The sequence below is a fragment of the Musca domestica genome, unplaced genomic scaffold, assembly GCF_030504385.1.
Source record: "Musca domestica strain aabys unplaced genomic scaffold, Musca_domestica.polishedcontigs.V.1.1 18, whole genome shotgun sequence".
Lineage (NCBI taxonomy): Eukaryota > Metazoa > Arthropoda > Insecta > Diptera > Muscidae > Musca > Musca domestica.
The window spans coordinates 2,484,346-2,500,577 of record NW_026712238.1 but is presented as its reverse complement, the minus strand read 5'-3'; the positions used below and the strand labels follow the sequence as shown (position 1 = coordinate 2,500,577).

Here is a 16,232-nt window from a genome sequence, read left to right as displayed (position 1 = left end):
ATATTTAGAGTCGATCTAGCGATATCCGTTCGATATATCTGTCTGTCTGTCTGACTGACTGGCTGGTGCACACGATAACTCTCAAAGGGAGTATCCGATTTGGTCCAAACTTCGTAATATTATTATCTGACTTAGATCGAGTTCAGAGATGGGCAATAGCGGTCCACTCCTTCTGGTACCTCCCCAAAAAAGAACGAAATTTCAAAACATGATTTTACTGCACATAAAGAGAAAGGATAATCTGATAATTTTGGCAACTCCCAATATTTGTATCAGTTTTAGGTCAGAGGCGAAAATGGAAAATATCGGTCTACTCCATTATGTTCCTCTCCCACAAAGGGTCAATATTTCGATTTTTTTTCTCTTGTAACTCTTGTAAAATGTGATGTAAGAGTTGGATTGTCTTCAAATTACACACATCACAATATTTTTATTAACCCAAGGTCTAGTGTGAAGATGAATGAATGCATGAATGAACACCTTCCCCACATTAAAATTAACATAAGATCCCATCCATACTTGGCACATCTCAATATTTCCATCAACACAAGATCTGTTATAAAGATGGTAGAGATTGGACCATTTACAGATCGGATTATTTCTTCTGGTACCTCCCCACAAAGTGTCAAAGTTTTGTATAACCAAAACGATCACATAATACGAAATAAACATTCGGTTCTCTTCTTCATTCTTCATTTTTCACACATACCATTGTTTCTACTAACACAAGATCTGTTGTGAAGATGAAATATATTTGTCTACTCCGTAATATTTTTATCATATTTATGTAGATCGGATACGAAATGGAAAATATTGGTCCATTCCCTCGGAAACTACTCCATAGAGGATCAGCACTTTGAATAATTACAAGTAAAAAAGCACTAACTTTGGCCGAACCGAACCTACATAGACAACTTTTGTCATAAGCCATTACAATATTCAAATACGAAGCTTGAAAAAAAATCCGGAGAATAATGTAGCTAAAACCATAAAAATTCCGAATATAGGAAGGTTCCGTTATATGGGGGCTATACAAAGACCTAGACCTGCATAGGCAATTTTCTGTCACAGGCTGTAGTACCTTTAAGGAACTTCAAATACCAAATCTCAAACAATTTCGGTGAAAATTGTACCTAAAACCTTCAAAATACCAAATCCAGGGAGGTACTGATATATGGGCATATACGAAGACCTGGACCTGCATAGACAATTTTCTGTCACAAGCTGTAATACCTATTATGAACTTCAAATACGAAGTTTTAAACAATTTCGGTGAATATTGCACCTAAAATCGTCAAAATTCCGAATCCAGGTAGGTACTGGTATATGGGACTTATACGAAGACCTAAACCTGTATAGACATTTTTCTGGCATAGACTGTAGTTCGTATTACGAACTCTAAATACGAAAGTTGAAAAAATTCCGGTGAATAATGTTGCTAAAATCACCAAAATGCCGAATAAAGGGTGGTACAGTTATATGTGGGCTAGGCGAAGACGTGGGTCTGCATACGCAATTTTTTGCCATAGGCTGTAGTACCCATTACGAATTCTAAATACGAAATTTGAAACAACACCGGTGAATAATGTTGCCAAAATCATCAAAACACTGAATATCGGAGGGTCATACGTTGTATGTGGGCCATACGATATCGTAGAACTATATAAACACTTCTCTTCCAGGGGGAGGAAAAAAAATTCTAGTATGGATTTTTAGACAATTCAAATTTAATTGAAAAATATGGAGTATAGATTTTTAGACAATTCAAATTCAATTGAAAAATGTAGCAAAAATCATCAAAATACCGAATATGAGGAGGTACCGTTATATGGGATATCGAGAACCTATATGGACAATACTCTGCCAGGGGTTAAGGTACTCAGAAGGAAATCCTTTTGTGGATTTTCAGACAATTTCATTGAAAAATATGGTTACAATCCCCCCTTCCAGGGGTTAAGGTACTCAGAAGGAAATCCTTTTGTGGATTTTCAGACAATTTCATTGAAAAATATGGTTACAATCATCAAAATAACAAATATCGGGCGGTACCGTAATAGGGGGGGGCTATGCGATATCGTGGACCAATATAGCCCGTCTTCGAACATGACCTCCCTGCAGACAAAAGATGGATCTGTGCAAAATTGTAGCTTCCTATCTTCATTCGTTTTGACTTTAGTGTGACTACAACAGACGGACGAACAGATGGGCAGACGGACGGACAGTGCTAAATCTTCAAAGAATTTTACGCTGATCAAGAATATACATACATTGTTATGTCTAAAATTATTATTTTGATAAGTTACAAACCGAATGACGAACTTAGTACAGCCTCCATACAATGTATGGTGGAGGGTATAATAACAGTAGTCAAAATATATTTAGATAATCTAACATTGGCTGAGGGTATATATCTGTCGGCAAAAACGACTGATACCATTTAACTTGTTTTCCCTAAGTTTGATTACAACTTCAGACCTAAGAAAATAGTTACGTTTATAAAATGTTAAACAAACAATCAGGTTTCATTCACTACGTCCCGAAAGAGGATTCTCTAGAAATAACTATTTCGAGAAATATGAATCTTACACGGCAACGGAGTTATTGATTCCTTTTCTGTCTCCAACGTCCTTTTAACCCATTAACCCTTTTTCTTCTAGATTAATTTTGCTGCTGCTGCTTCTGTTTACCCACATTCCTTTCTAAGCAAATATTTATCTCCCCCAGCTTCATAGCACCGATTCCATACGATTGCATTCCTTGTTTACCAATTGTATCAAACAAAATTCCATTAAAATATGATATCTAATCCAAATATTTTCTTGTTTATTTTACAGATATGAAAACGCCGACAATACACATTTGATTGGATTTTGATGTTTTTTTTTTTTTCTTATTTTTTTGCAAAAGAGCACAAACCCCGAACGAAACGTACGCAAAAGTTTACAATAACATATGCCATTCTCCTCCAGATACTACACACGCATCCTCTTCTTACAGATCACAACGAGGTAAGTTGTTTTCCTATCGTTTACATTAGGTTTCATTTTTTTCTCGATTTATTCTTCTTTTGCTTCTGGTCCATCCTGTTCTTTGAGTTTAAATTTTTCGTACTGTGGCACAATTTCCTGCTGCACAAAAGTCATAAATAAAGAGAAAAAATTATTAAATATGTTTGTTTATTACTTGAACATAAATTGCAAGTATTTTATTTTTCCATGATTTTTACTAGATACGATTTAGTGCGATTGGGAAATCTACTTTTTTTCCTTTGGTATGCCATTCTTGTTGGTCTAGTTATTGTGAGGGGAGGAGGGAAATATGCCGTCTAGAAGTTGTATGCATTTGGTGCCATAATTTATAGTTTCACACTACGCATTTTATATGTGCTTTGGGTGTATGTGTAGAGTTCCATAAAGTATCTCACAGACAGAGTAAGGTTGAAAAATAGTTGAAAGTTATAACATTTTCTGGGTTTTCTGGAGAAAGGAAATCCTTTTTTATATAATGTAGAGACGAGTCCTACCATACGTCTTATGTGGAATTGAGTAATTTAATATCAACTCCACAAATGTGGGATCCTTATATATTTTTTAGATAATTAAATTAAATAAAAAACAATTCGATTTTTAAGGTAGGTAGCTTCTTCTGCAAAATCAGAAAAATTTTCCATTTTAGTCCATTTCAACCTCTAAATACTTTACAACTATCATAAAAAACAACCAGCTTCTATTCTGAACCTTACCAAACTACATGACAAATTTTATGAGAATCAGGCCATAAATGCGACCAGCCGCGTGATTACTAAATAACTTTGACCACTTTGTGGGTGAGGTACAAGAAAGAGTAGACCGATATATCCCATCCTCACATCAGATTTTGTGTTATCAAAAATGTTGGGATGAGTGAAAAGAATAGTATGCTGATTCCACACCTTATGCGAGATATAAATATTCCATATTTTGACCCTTTGTGTTGGAGGTACATGAGGGAGTGTACCGATATTGTCCATTGTCGCATCTGACCTAGCACTGGCGAAAATATTGGGATATGCAAAGTTTGAACAAAATCGAATGATCCTTTTTTAAGTTTTTATCTTTGAAAATTTTGACCTTTTGTGGGGCAGGTATTTAAATTATTTTAATAATATTAAAAAAATATTCAAATACCTTCAATAGGAAAAAGTCCCACTGAAGAAATTCTAAACATAGTAGACTTTCTTAACCATTCCTGCTCATTCTTTTCAATAAAACATAATAACTCATGCAAGGCTGTCTTAAAATAGAATAATAGTATAACTCTTAGGATTTCAAGATCCAGAACCTTTTAAAAGTTTACAATGTAAAGAAGACAAGTAAAAAATCAGCTAAGTTCGAACTTTTTATGCCCTCCACCATTTGGAAGAAACTTGAAAATTTTCAAAAAAAAAAAAAAAAAAAAAAAAAACCGTCGAAAAATACCCCTCAGATGAAAACCGTAATATGGGGGCTATACAAACGTGGTCCAGCATAAGTAATGTGAGTCATAGGCTGTATTAACGGTTCCGAACTTTATATACGAAATTTGAAACAATAATGTCGCAAAAATCATACAAATACCGAATATCTGGAGGTACCGTTATATGGGCGTTAAACTAAAACGTGGGCCTATTTAGACAATTCTCTTCTAGGAAGTAATATACTCAGAAGGAACCCCTTATGTGGATTTTAAGACAATTCCATTAAAAAATGTGTCTAAAATCATCAAAATACCGAATATGGGGGTTGGGGGCCTAATATGGGGGATATATGATATCGTGGACCTATATAGACAACTCTTTTTGCGGATTTTCAGACAATTCCGCTGAAAAATGTAGCTAAAATCATTAAATAATCAAAAAATACAGAATATCGGGAGGAACCGTTATATAGAGGATATATGATATCGTGGACCTATATAGACAATTCTCTTCCAGGGTTAATGTAATCACGAGGAACTCCTTTTGCCGACGTCATTGAAAAATTTGGCTGAAATCATAAAAAGTAGCGAATATCGGGGGGTACCTTTATTTAGGGGCTATACGATATCGTGGACCGATATAGACAATTTTCTTTAAGGGTTGATGTACATACAAGGAACTTTTTTTGCGAATTTTCATACAATTCCATTGAAACATGTGGCTAAAATCATCCAAATACCGAATATCGGAAGGTACCGTTATATGGGGGATATGTGATATTAGGGACCGATATAGACATTTCTCTTTCCGGGGGTAAAGTACCCACAAAAAACTCCTTGTGTAAAATTTCAGACAATTCCATTGAAAAATGTGGCTAAAATCGTAAAAAACTGTAGTATTAGGGCTAGACGATATCGTAGACCAATATAGTCCATCTTCGAACTTGACCTGCCTGCAGAAGGTGCACATTTCAGCTGGCAAGTATACGCAATCATTTTGTTTGTTTACAAACTGCTGGACAACGAATGTTTTCTCATCGGAAAAAACTAAATTTGGCAGTTCACCACTTTCGGCCAAGCGAAGCAAGTCTTTAGCTCTTTTGAGTCTATTTTCTTTCTGTTGCGGTGTAAGATCTTGCACTTTTTGGAATTTCGATGGCTTTACCCCGAGCTCATTTCTCACTATTTGCCGAATGGAACCAATTTTCGTCCACTGCGACGCGGGTTTCGATCAAGTCGTTTCTTTACTTTTCGATCCATTTCTACTGATGTTGCTGTTTTCTGCCGTCCACTTTCTTGGCGTCGGCCTACGCTACTAGTATTACGAGCGATGGTACGAGACAAAAAAGATTTATTCACATTTAAATGCTGGAGTGCTCTAACGATAGCCACTTGTTATTTTCAGCCAAATATAAAAAATCACACTATCACTCTTGAATTCTATTACGAATAATTTTTTTTCTGAAAAATGCTCACCAAAATGCGTTTGTACGCTTGTAAAAAATATAATGAGCTGTCACTGGAATAATTTTAACAGCTGTCGGACGAGAAATGACAGCAGTCTGAAGTTGGTTGCAGTTTTTTCATCTCATCTTCAAATTCTGGGAACTGAATGTTTAGTAAGAAATACTGCAATTTCTGCCAAGAGGAGTTAGTCCTGCGATCTTGGGGGTCTTTGACAAACATTAGGCAATCTGGAAACAACACCGACTCCTTCCACCACCTCACACAAACATTCTTAAAAAGCTTTTCAAACTTAGAAAACCTTCTAAAAGGGTATTAGAATTCGATGCAATTTTACCACGTCGATGGAATACAGTGTTTAAGAAAAACATTTCCATTTCAACAACGTATACATTCGTCAATAATATAGTTTTTAAACAATTCCCAATTTATTTCTTTGTAACCTTTACGCCTTGTTGAAATTTCATGCTCATTTGATATCCTGGCGAAATTTTATTTGGGGTCATGTGTTGCAATCATGGCCATATGTGTGAGTGTGCAAACTATCTGTGAACTACAAAACAAGAAAAACTTTTTCCTCGTTTAAAGATATTTTTCTGCAATACAAAATATGTTTTTCTCTTCTTTCTTGACGGTTCTTTTACTTTTGCCTTCATAGAGCAAAGATTTATGTTATATTTTATTTGAAGTTGTTGTCATTGTTGTTTGCTTGTTTTGCCTGTTCTGTTGCTGTGGTTGTGTTCTGCTCTTGGTAGTGGTGGTGGTGATGGTAGTGGTATTTTATTTACGTGTGTGCACTACGTTTTCCTTATATCATTTGACTGTCTTCCTGCTGCCGTCGCCAAGCGAGCTGTTTTGGTTGGACGACTGTCTGTTTGTTGTTGCAACTTTTTTTTGTTGCTGTTTCAGACTCCTCACATATAAACAACTTGAAAATAAATATAAACAGATTTGTTGCCATTTCTTTTCCGTTCCTTTTTATTATAAATTAAATTGGAAAGTTTTTTTTTATTCACACCACTATTTTTCGACGATTTCTTTGCACTTGGGTTTTTTTTTTTCATTTTGCTTTCATAGAAGACGTATTCCGTCCTATGGCTGTAAACATTGTAAGTTGTTCACTTTGTTAGTTGTTGGCGTTGTTGCTGCTGCTATTTAAGAGGGCGCCAAAAAGTTTTGTAAAAATTCTTCAAATGAAAATATAATTGTGTGCTGTGTTGTTGTTGTGAATAGTGAAAGAAAAATAATTTGTTTTTCATTTTTTTCTAAGGCTATGTTTTTTTTTTGTTGCCGTCTTGTCTTCATTAACATGACATGTTAATTCATGAGAAATGCATCAAAACTTTGGAAGGGGAATTGCTATGCGGTTGTAAAGAGATATGCAAATTGTGTTATAATTAGATGTTGTTGTCATAAATCAAGGCGAATTTGCTGGCGTTTTTTTTTCTATGCTGGGATAATTAATGATATCTTTTTAAGAGGTGTTTTGTTTTCTATAAAAATAAATATTTATTTTTATAAAGTTGAATAAAACAACATTACTCCAAGTCTCTACAAAAAAAAAAAAAATAAATAAATAAAAAATAAGAAAAAAATAAATAAAAACTGAAGAGTCAACCAGACTACAGACGAGCTAAAGGAACAGAGAGTCTACATAGTCGAGCTAAAGGCCCAGGATGTTTCTGCATATAAACTAAGGTCAGGAAGTCTCTATAGACAATATAAACGGCCATTGAGTCCACAGACGACATGAAGGGCCATGATGTCTTCATAGTCGAGCTTAAGAGTCATAGAGTCTCTATAGCCAAGTTGAATGGCCATGGAATCTGCATAAACAAGCTGAAGGACAAATGTCCCCATAGATGAGTTTTAGTGCCAACCTTGTCTAAAGGCGACCTGAAAGGTCATAGGGTATCTAAAGCTGAGCTGATCTGAAGGATCATGGAATCCGTATAGACAAGATCGAGGGAATGTTTTCTCTATTGACGAGCTAAAAGTCTTGGGAGTTTGTATAAAGAAGCTAAAGGGCTACAAAGTCTCTTTAGTAAAAAGACTTCATGCCCAGGGGTTTTCTATAGACGAACAGAAGGGACAGCCAGTCTCTCTAGAAGAGAATAGTCTGCATAGAAGAGCTGAGACTTCTAACTCGTACTCACAGACGAGTCCAGCTGAAGTATAAATGAAGATCTTCTATCAAAAAAGGAACTGAATCTCAATAAACGATCAGAATCTTCTTAAAGTGAGTTTCCATAGACGAGGTGATTCGTCATAGACGAGTTTAGTCCCCATAGACGAGCTGTAGAAGTTCTTATTTTTTAGAGAAGAAGGTCTTATTTTCCATCGATAGAAGACCTGGATCTTTATAGACGAGCCGAGTTTCCATTGCTTAGTTGAGTCTTCATAGACGAGATGAGTCTTCATGTACGGGCTGAGTCTCCACTGAAGATCTCAGACTCCATAGACGAGCAGAGTTTCTATAGCCAAGCTGAGTCTCAATAGCCAAGTTGAGTCCCCTTAGGTGAGACGAGTCTCTATAGACAAGCTGGTTCTCCATAGATGAGCTTAACCTCTATGGACGAGCTGAGTCTTGTTAGACGAGCTGAGTCTCCGTAGACGAGCTGAGTCTACATAAATGAGTCGAGTCTTCATAGATGAGCGGAGTCTCCGTGGATGTGCTGAGTTTTTATAGAGAGCTTAATCTCCCAAAAAGTCACCTTAGACGAGCTGATTCCCCAAGGCGAAACGAGTTTCCATAAACGAGCTGAGTCCATATAGACAAACTGATGCTCCAAATACGAGCTGAGTCTTCAAAGACGAGACGAAGTTTTAGTTAGTCTCCACAAAATAAGGTTTTTTTCATGGAAGAAGAAAGAAGATCTTCTACCCAAAGAAAGCAATAAGGTTTTCTTTCCATAGATCACCAAGAAGTCTACTGAGGTTTGACGGTCCAATCAAGGCCAGAAGTTTTTCCACTCCGCTAGACAGTCTATTCATTGAATAAGACCTGAAGATCGTTCCTCCAATGAAATTAGCCAAAAGGTTTCCAAAAAGAGAACCTCTGCTCTATAATAAGAAGGCAAATAATTTCGGAATTTTTACGCGGCATTTGTGTTGGGACTCACACCAAGATAGCTCATTCTTGGATTCTCAATGGTAAATCAAATGGTTAGTAAAAATAATTTTTCGAAAATCGGCGATCTGTTCCATGCTTGAAAACATCCTGGATGATGAACTTTAAAAAAATCACTTTGATAGATCCGATAGGCTTTGAAAATATTCTTTAAAAATACTTGAAACAATTTTCGTTGATAGGTTTCCAAAGAGAACGACATTTGCCTTACCTTAATCAGTTCCAGGATTCCAAAATGTTTACGAGGCTTTAGTGTTGGGAATTACACCACGAAAGATTATTCTTTGAATACTCAATGGCAAATCGAATGGTCCTAGAAAATATCCACGACGAAGGAGATAAACGCATAATTTAAATCTGTTTCATTCTTGAAGAAAAAACTGAATGCTGAAACTCTTTAAAAAATCACGATCAAAGATTTTAGAGGTCTGAGAATATTTGTTTAGGATATACGACACTAGTTTTCTTGAAAAATATTCTTTTCATATCTTTGATGATAGATCGAATATTCTTTAAAGATCCTTGAAAATGAATCCCTTAAAATCCACGATGCTAAATCCAATAGTCTTTTAGAAAGTATTCCTGATGATAAACAGTACAAAAAAAAAAAAAAGCTGTAAGGGCCGAACTTTGAATACCCTTCACCATATGGTACAAATTTTGGCAATAAAATCCGTAAAAAACTATGTCAAAACTTGAAAATAAATCTGTTTATAATGTAGCTAAAATCATCAAGATACCGAATATAGGGAGGTACTATGGGGTTATAAAACGTGGACCTGCACAGACAATTTTCTGGCATATGATGTAGTATCCATTACGAACTTCAAATACCAAATTTTGAAACAATTTCTGTAAATAATGTCGCTAAAATCATCAAAATACCGAATATCGGAAGGTACCGTTATATGGGGGCTATACGATGGCGTGGACCTACATGGCCCATTTTCAATATCAAAAGTCCTGAAAAAATAATATACATTTCAGTAAGTTTTAATCAACTTACTTTATTTCGTTCGGACTCTAGAGAGATTTCCACAGACGGACAGACAGACGGACATTGCTAAATCGACATAGAATTTTATGCTGATCAAGAATATATATATATTTCGAGGTGTAACAAACGGAATGACAAACTTAATATGCCATCCATACTATGGTGGAGGGTATAAAAATTTTCCCAGATCAGATAGTTATTGACAATCCTTGAAAAAACTGTTAGAAATCATTGATGACAGAAGTGACAGTTTTTGAGATAAACCGGTAAAAAATCGATTAAAATCGAAATTATCTTCAGTTATAACTATATAGTGTCCCATTCCTGAATTGAAAGGAACATCCGAGTTGGAATCATAAGCTATGGCTTTAATTTGGATTCCGTCAGAAAATATTGAGTTCAAAAATGAAAATTATAGTATACTCAACTGGAGCATTGTGAATCCTAGTGGCATGCACTTGGATGTGGAATATTTCCCAATTTAAGCTTAAAATTACAACACATCTACCGCCTTGCGAAAATTCCTTACCTTCGTTGTACTCCAAACAACAACAAAGCAAAACAATAAAAAAAAGTAAAATCAAAATAAATTGAAATTCATTAAAATTGCCATTGAAACATGTTATGGTCATTCTGGTTATGGCATCGTTTTGTGCAATCTGCTGCCGCCGGGTTGGCCTCAATCAAATCCTGATGGGCAGGTGTAAACTCTTATAATTTATGGAATCATTGTTCTCCACGGTGAGTGTGTGCGTGAGTGTGCCCGGCAGAAGTGAAACTAAATACACAATTAAATTTTTCCTCAAAAAATCACAGCATTATAAAACAGCGAAATTTTTTGTTGTTGGTTAGTCCTTGTTGAATACATAATTTGAAATGCCGCCAGATTTAATGGTTGTTGGTTGGTTGGTTGGAGTGTTTCATTGTTTTGTTTGGTTTTGGGTTTTTGCGACAACTGTTCAAAGTCCATTTCACGAACAAGTACTCTTTGCCAAGAAAACAAACACACACACACACTCGCACATAAGGCTCAATTCGCTAAGCCAACAGGTAGCAGCAACATATAAACCTTATAAGGATAAAACAACTTTAACTCAATGCAAGGTAACTCATAAGAGGGGACCGCAGACAAACAAACAAACAGACCTAAACCTTACCTTGTTGGCAAAAAGCAAAAAAAAAAACAATTCAAAATCATGAAACCTTCTTCATTATTTTGCGGCATAGCCTATCTCAGTCGGTGGTGGAAGCAGCTGCTGTCTGCCTCACCAAACCAAAGAAACAGAAAAACACTGGTGTTCATGTTTCATTTTAAATTGTTGCATGATTCCACTCACACAGAGATTTCTTCGTTAGTTTTGACTGGGATTTTTAGTTTCTTTACGACCGCTTAAAATCACAGAAGTGTACAGACAAAACGTTGTTGTGTTGATGTTGCCAAACGGAGACCAGCAATATATGAAAGACCTAAAATAAAGAAAATAAAATTTTATTAAAAAAATGAAGAAAAAAAAAATAAGAAATGAAATATTATATTGAGGTAAGAAAGCTCAAAGCGTGCACAAACAAGAAGACGAGGAAGATAGGCATAACCAATGAAGTGGAAGAGAAAAAAGAAGAAGATGAAATGATTCATTTGATTCTTATAATGTTGAAATTTTCTTGTGATAAAGTTCTCTTCGGCTGCCTAACTTGCTGTGCCTTTAAGTAACTTGCTTGAAATTCTGAGAACTAATCACAATTTGGTTGCTTTGCCAAAAAAGGGGGCCATATGTGGTGGAGTGATGGAATGCGAAAGGAGGGGGTTTAAAACATGTCGTACTGACCATGAACTGTAAAAGAAATCCAATAATTTGTAGGTATAAAACTCAAAATTTTAAAATTTAAAAAAACATTAAATAAATTTAAAAAAAAATTTGAAGCGAAGCAAATCAATATCATTTGGAAACTAAACTGTAAAAATTTCAAAATTTTGTATCTCCACGAAATAGTGGTCTTATACCCACCATTTTTTGATCGATATCGAATAATATTTAAGTAAATAAAACTCAAAATTTAAACAATTAAATATTAAAAATTTCGAAGCGAACCAAATCAATATCATTTGGAAAATACAATTTTGGAATACAAGGACCAACTCAAAATCAAAGTTTCGAAGCGTCAAAATTTTGTATCTCCCCGAAATATTGATCTTACATCCACCATTTTTTAATCGATCAACATATGTGAGTGAACCTAGCTTTGTGTGGCCGTTAATGTCATAATGATGACCCGAACCTCCCAAAATTGTGCATGCAGGAAAATCCATAATTTTCAGAGGTCTTGAATGTATTTGGGAGATGAAGCAGAATTAAAACAAAATTTGTTTCTGATGTTGTAATGGCTCCAAATTCGTGTTTTGGAGTTTAGAACAGAGAAAGAAGAGAGAAAAATTTGAATGATAAACGGATAATATGGACCATTGAATAAAAACTACCGAATGTCTCTACGATATCGAACAATTTTGTTTTCGTTTTTTCTGATCTTTACATTTTAAACTCTACACCAGAAGGGTATAATAACTTTGTCATTCTGTTTGTAACTCCTTCAAATTTTATATATTCTAGATCAGCATAAAATTCTAAGTGATTTAGCGATGTTCGTCCGTCTGTCTATTATAATCGCGCTATCTTTGGAATGTTTGAAATATAGGATTTGAAATTTTGCACACGTGTGTAATTTGCCAGTGGGTAGGTTAAGTTCGTAAATGGGCCATGTCGGTCCAGATTTTCATACAGTTCCCGTAATACAGACCTCCCGGTAATCGGTATTTTACCGGGATTGTTTCAAATATCGTACTTGAGGGTCTTAATGGGTACTACAGCCTGATGCAAAAAACTATCTATGCAATTTTGATGATTTTAGTGACATTTTTCAACGGAATTGATTAAAATTTAGAACGTATTAAAGGTCACCACAGCCTATAACAAAAAATGTTGTATGCAGAGCCCCCATATAACGATACCTCCCGATATTCGGTATTTTGAGGATTTTAGCAACATTAATCACCGGAATTGTTTCAATTTTCGCATTTGAAGTTCGTAAATGAATCTACAGCCTATGGCAAAAAACTATTTATTCAGATCAACGTCTTCGCATAGCTCTCATTTAACGGTATTTATACCCTGCATCGCAAGGTGGTCAGGGAATTATGTCTTTGTACATTTGTTAGTAACAGGCAAAAGGAAACGAGATAGACCCATAGTTCCTCTTGATGATCTGAATAGAATGACATTTTGAGTCGATTTGCATGTCCGTCCGTCTGTCTGTCCATGAATTTTTGTAAACAAATACAGGTCACATTTGTTGCCCGATACAAATGAAATTTTCCCTTTTGATATTGGAGATAATTGGTCAAAATTTAGATATAGCTCCAATATTTAAATTCATTGCTCTTTTCATCCCCAATTCATCCCATTTGTCCCTTTTTATGCACCAAACGTGTAATATCAGCCCAACTGGTATGGAATTTTACATATACGACTAAATTAAGCCTGGAAATATAAATGTCAAATTTGATCGAAATCGGCTCAGATATAGCTATAGATGTCATATATATATTGTTCATCCGATTTGATATTTTTGTTCCCCACAACCGTAATATGAACACTGTAACAAGGATATTTTGGGGAATATATCAAATAAAGCACAGAAATACCTTTCTCAAATTTAATCGAGATGGGTTAAGATTTGGATATAGCTCCTATATATATCTTCATCCGATTTACCTTTTATTGTGCACCAAACGTGTAATATGGATGGATTTTGGCACTTACGAACAAATTGGGTTTAGAAGCGAGTATGTCAAATTTGGTGAAAATCGGTTCAGATATAGCTTTACCTCCCATATATATTGTTCATCCGATTTGTTGAATCTGTTCTGCACAGACGTAATATGCACCCGGTAGTAACGATATTCCGGGGAATATATCATATATACAGCCCAAGAATACTTTCACTAAAGTTTATCGGTATCGGTTTAGATTTAGGTATAGCTCCCATATATATCTTCACAGATTTACTTTTTATTGTGCACCAAACGTGTAATATTAGCTTAAATGAGATGGAATTTGTCACTTACGACCAAATTGAGCCTAGAAACAAATATATGAAATTTGCTGAAAATCGGCTCAGATATAGCTATAGCTCCAATATATATGGTTCATCCGATTATATTTTATTATAAATATGCATAGGGGTATAGGGTATCATAAAATCGACTCCCCCGCCACCAATTAGACTTTCTTTACTTATTTTTTAAGCAGATATGATAAATCAATGAAAATCTACCCTCTGAGCTCAGAAATAGGTCAAAAACGTGCGATCTTTAAAAGGACTTGAGAGGAAAAATTTAAATTATTATCAGTAAGACTTTAAACATGTTAGGTTCATTCGAGCCGAGCTTTTAATACCATCCACTAAAGGGGAAGGAAATCCAATGGGGAAATATGGGGATGTAATTGCTTAAGTCTCGAGTATTTCTTAATTAATTTAATTAATTTCTATTGCAGAAAGCAATGAGAATGAGAATCACACTCACTTCTTGTCTTTCCGGGATTTATTACAGACAATTTACTGAGGAGTCCGGCCATGATCACGTCGGTGATTTAGGCAATAGAAAGACTTGAAACCATAGAGACGTATAACTCATTACCATTATTTTTGAACAATTCCGTTATAGAATGCAGCTAAAATCATCAGAATACTAAATATCGGATTCGCATGTTGTGGGAGTTATTATTATTGAACATTTTTATGTTTGTGTGTGAGGCTCCCGAAGGAATGGACCGATATACATTTTCACACTAAAGTTTAAATTTGGTAGAAACATTAGATTTGCTTTTAATTACCCTCATGATCAAAAATTTCACCTGTTGTGGGGATGGTACCAGAAGGAGTGTTCCTTTCTATTCCATCTTTAAACCAGATCTAGAGTTGCTAGAAATATTTGGATGTGCGGAGTTTAAAGACAATTGGTATTTTATTGTACATTTTGTAAGAGTTATGATAATTTAACCCCTTTGCGGGGAAGGTACTATAAGGACATTCTTCTTTTTCGCACCTGATCAAATACTAACCAAATTTGGTTCAAATAATATCGGATGATCCTTTCTCGTTCTTTAAAATAAATTATTTTCTCTGAAAATGTTGACCTTTTGCGGGGGAGGTACCAGAAGGAGTGGACAGTTATTTCCTATCTTCGAACTCGAAACGGATTTCGTTCATAGGGACAAAGTGTCTAAAAACATTATTCCGATAAAGCACGCTTTGGCCGTTTCTAAAGACATGTATACCCTCTGTAGATATATGGCTGAGAGTATAAAAATACCTTTAGCTTTTTTCTGAAGAATGGCTCATTTTAAATATTTACGAATTAAAAGATGAAGGAAAGCTTAAGATGTTACCTATTTAACAAAAAGGGTATCTTTAACGGTTTTAAACTTCAGAACTTTGAACAGGACAAAAACGAGTCTGAAACACCGAGTCTAACTGAAGATTTCAGTTAAGTATTGAAATCACTGATTACTTAAGGAAGTTCAATTCGGCATGACCTACGGTATATTATAGGCTGATTTAATTCAACTGTTTTTTTTAAATTATTAATCTTTGCCATACAAACCCGAATCATTTGTCAAACTGGTCCCTTAATTAATTCACATTTTTAAAATTAAGCCTAATCATGCTTATATCCCCTCTCTGCCACAATTATCTATCACTCCAAATAATTATCACAAATCACAAGACTGCCGCCAGTTTCTTTTCATCAAAGTTAAATCTGAAAGCCATAACTAATGATGAAATAAAATTACAGTCAAGAAGACACAAAAAAAAAAAAAAAAAACTGAAACAAACAACAACAACAATACAATTTTGTATCAGATTCAAGATGCGCAACAAAGTGCTCGGCTATATTATTACAATTCATTAGAAAAAAGAAACAGACTTTGTGTTTGGGAGGGGAAACAAAAAGGAAACAATGATTGTTGTACAAGACATCAGAACCAAAAAAAAATTAAACCGTCTCTAATGGTCCTTTAGATTTTTTGGTTTCTAATTGATTTTCCTTTTGCCGAACATTTATTCCATCACCTTGCATTGTCTCTTTTTCATTTCCTAACATATTTCCTTGTTCTATTCTTTTCCTTTTATTCGGATTTTTTTTTATTT

General features: G+C 34.9%; 1 protein-coding gene across 2 annotated transcripts in view; it reads left to right on the top strand.

Moving 5' to 3' along the window:
- Positions 1–16,232, top strand: part of LOC101889053 (myb-like protein Q) — a 283,906-nt gene that overhangs the window by 87,731 nt on the left and 179,943 nt on the right. For both annotated transcript variants that reach the window (XM_005179993.4, XM_005179994.4), the window contains exon 2: positions 2,835–3,008. The gene's annotated coding sequence lies outside the window, so the exon portion shown is untranslated. The remainder of the gene's footprint in view (positions 1–2,834; positions 3,009–16,232) is intronic.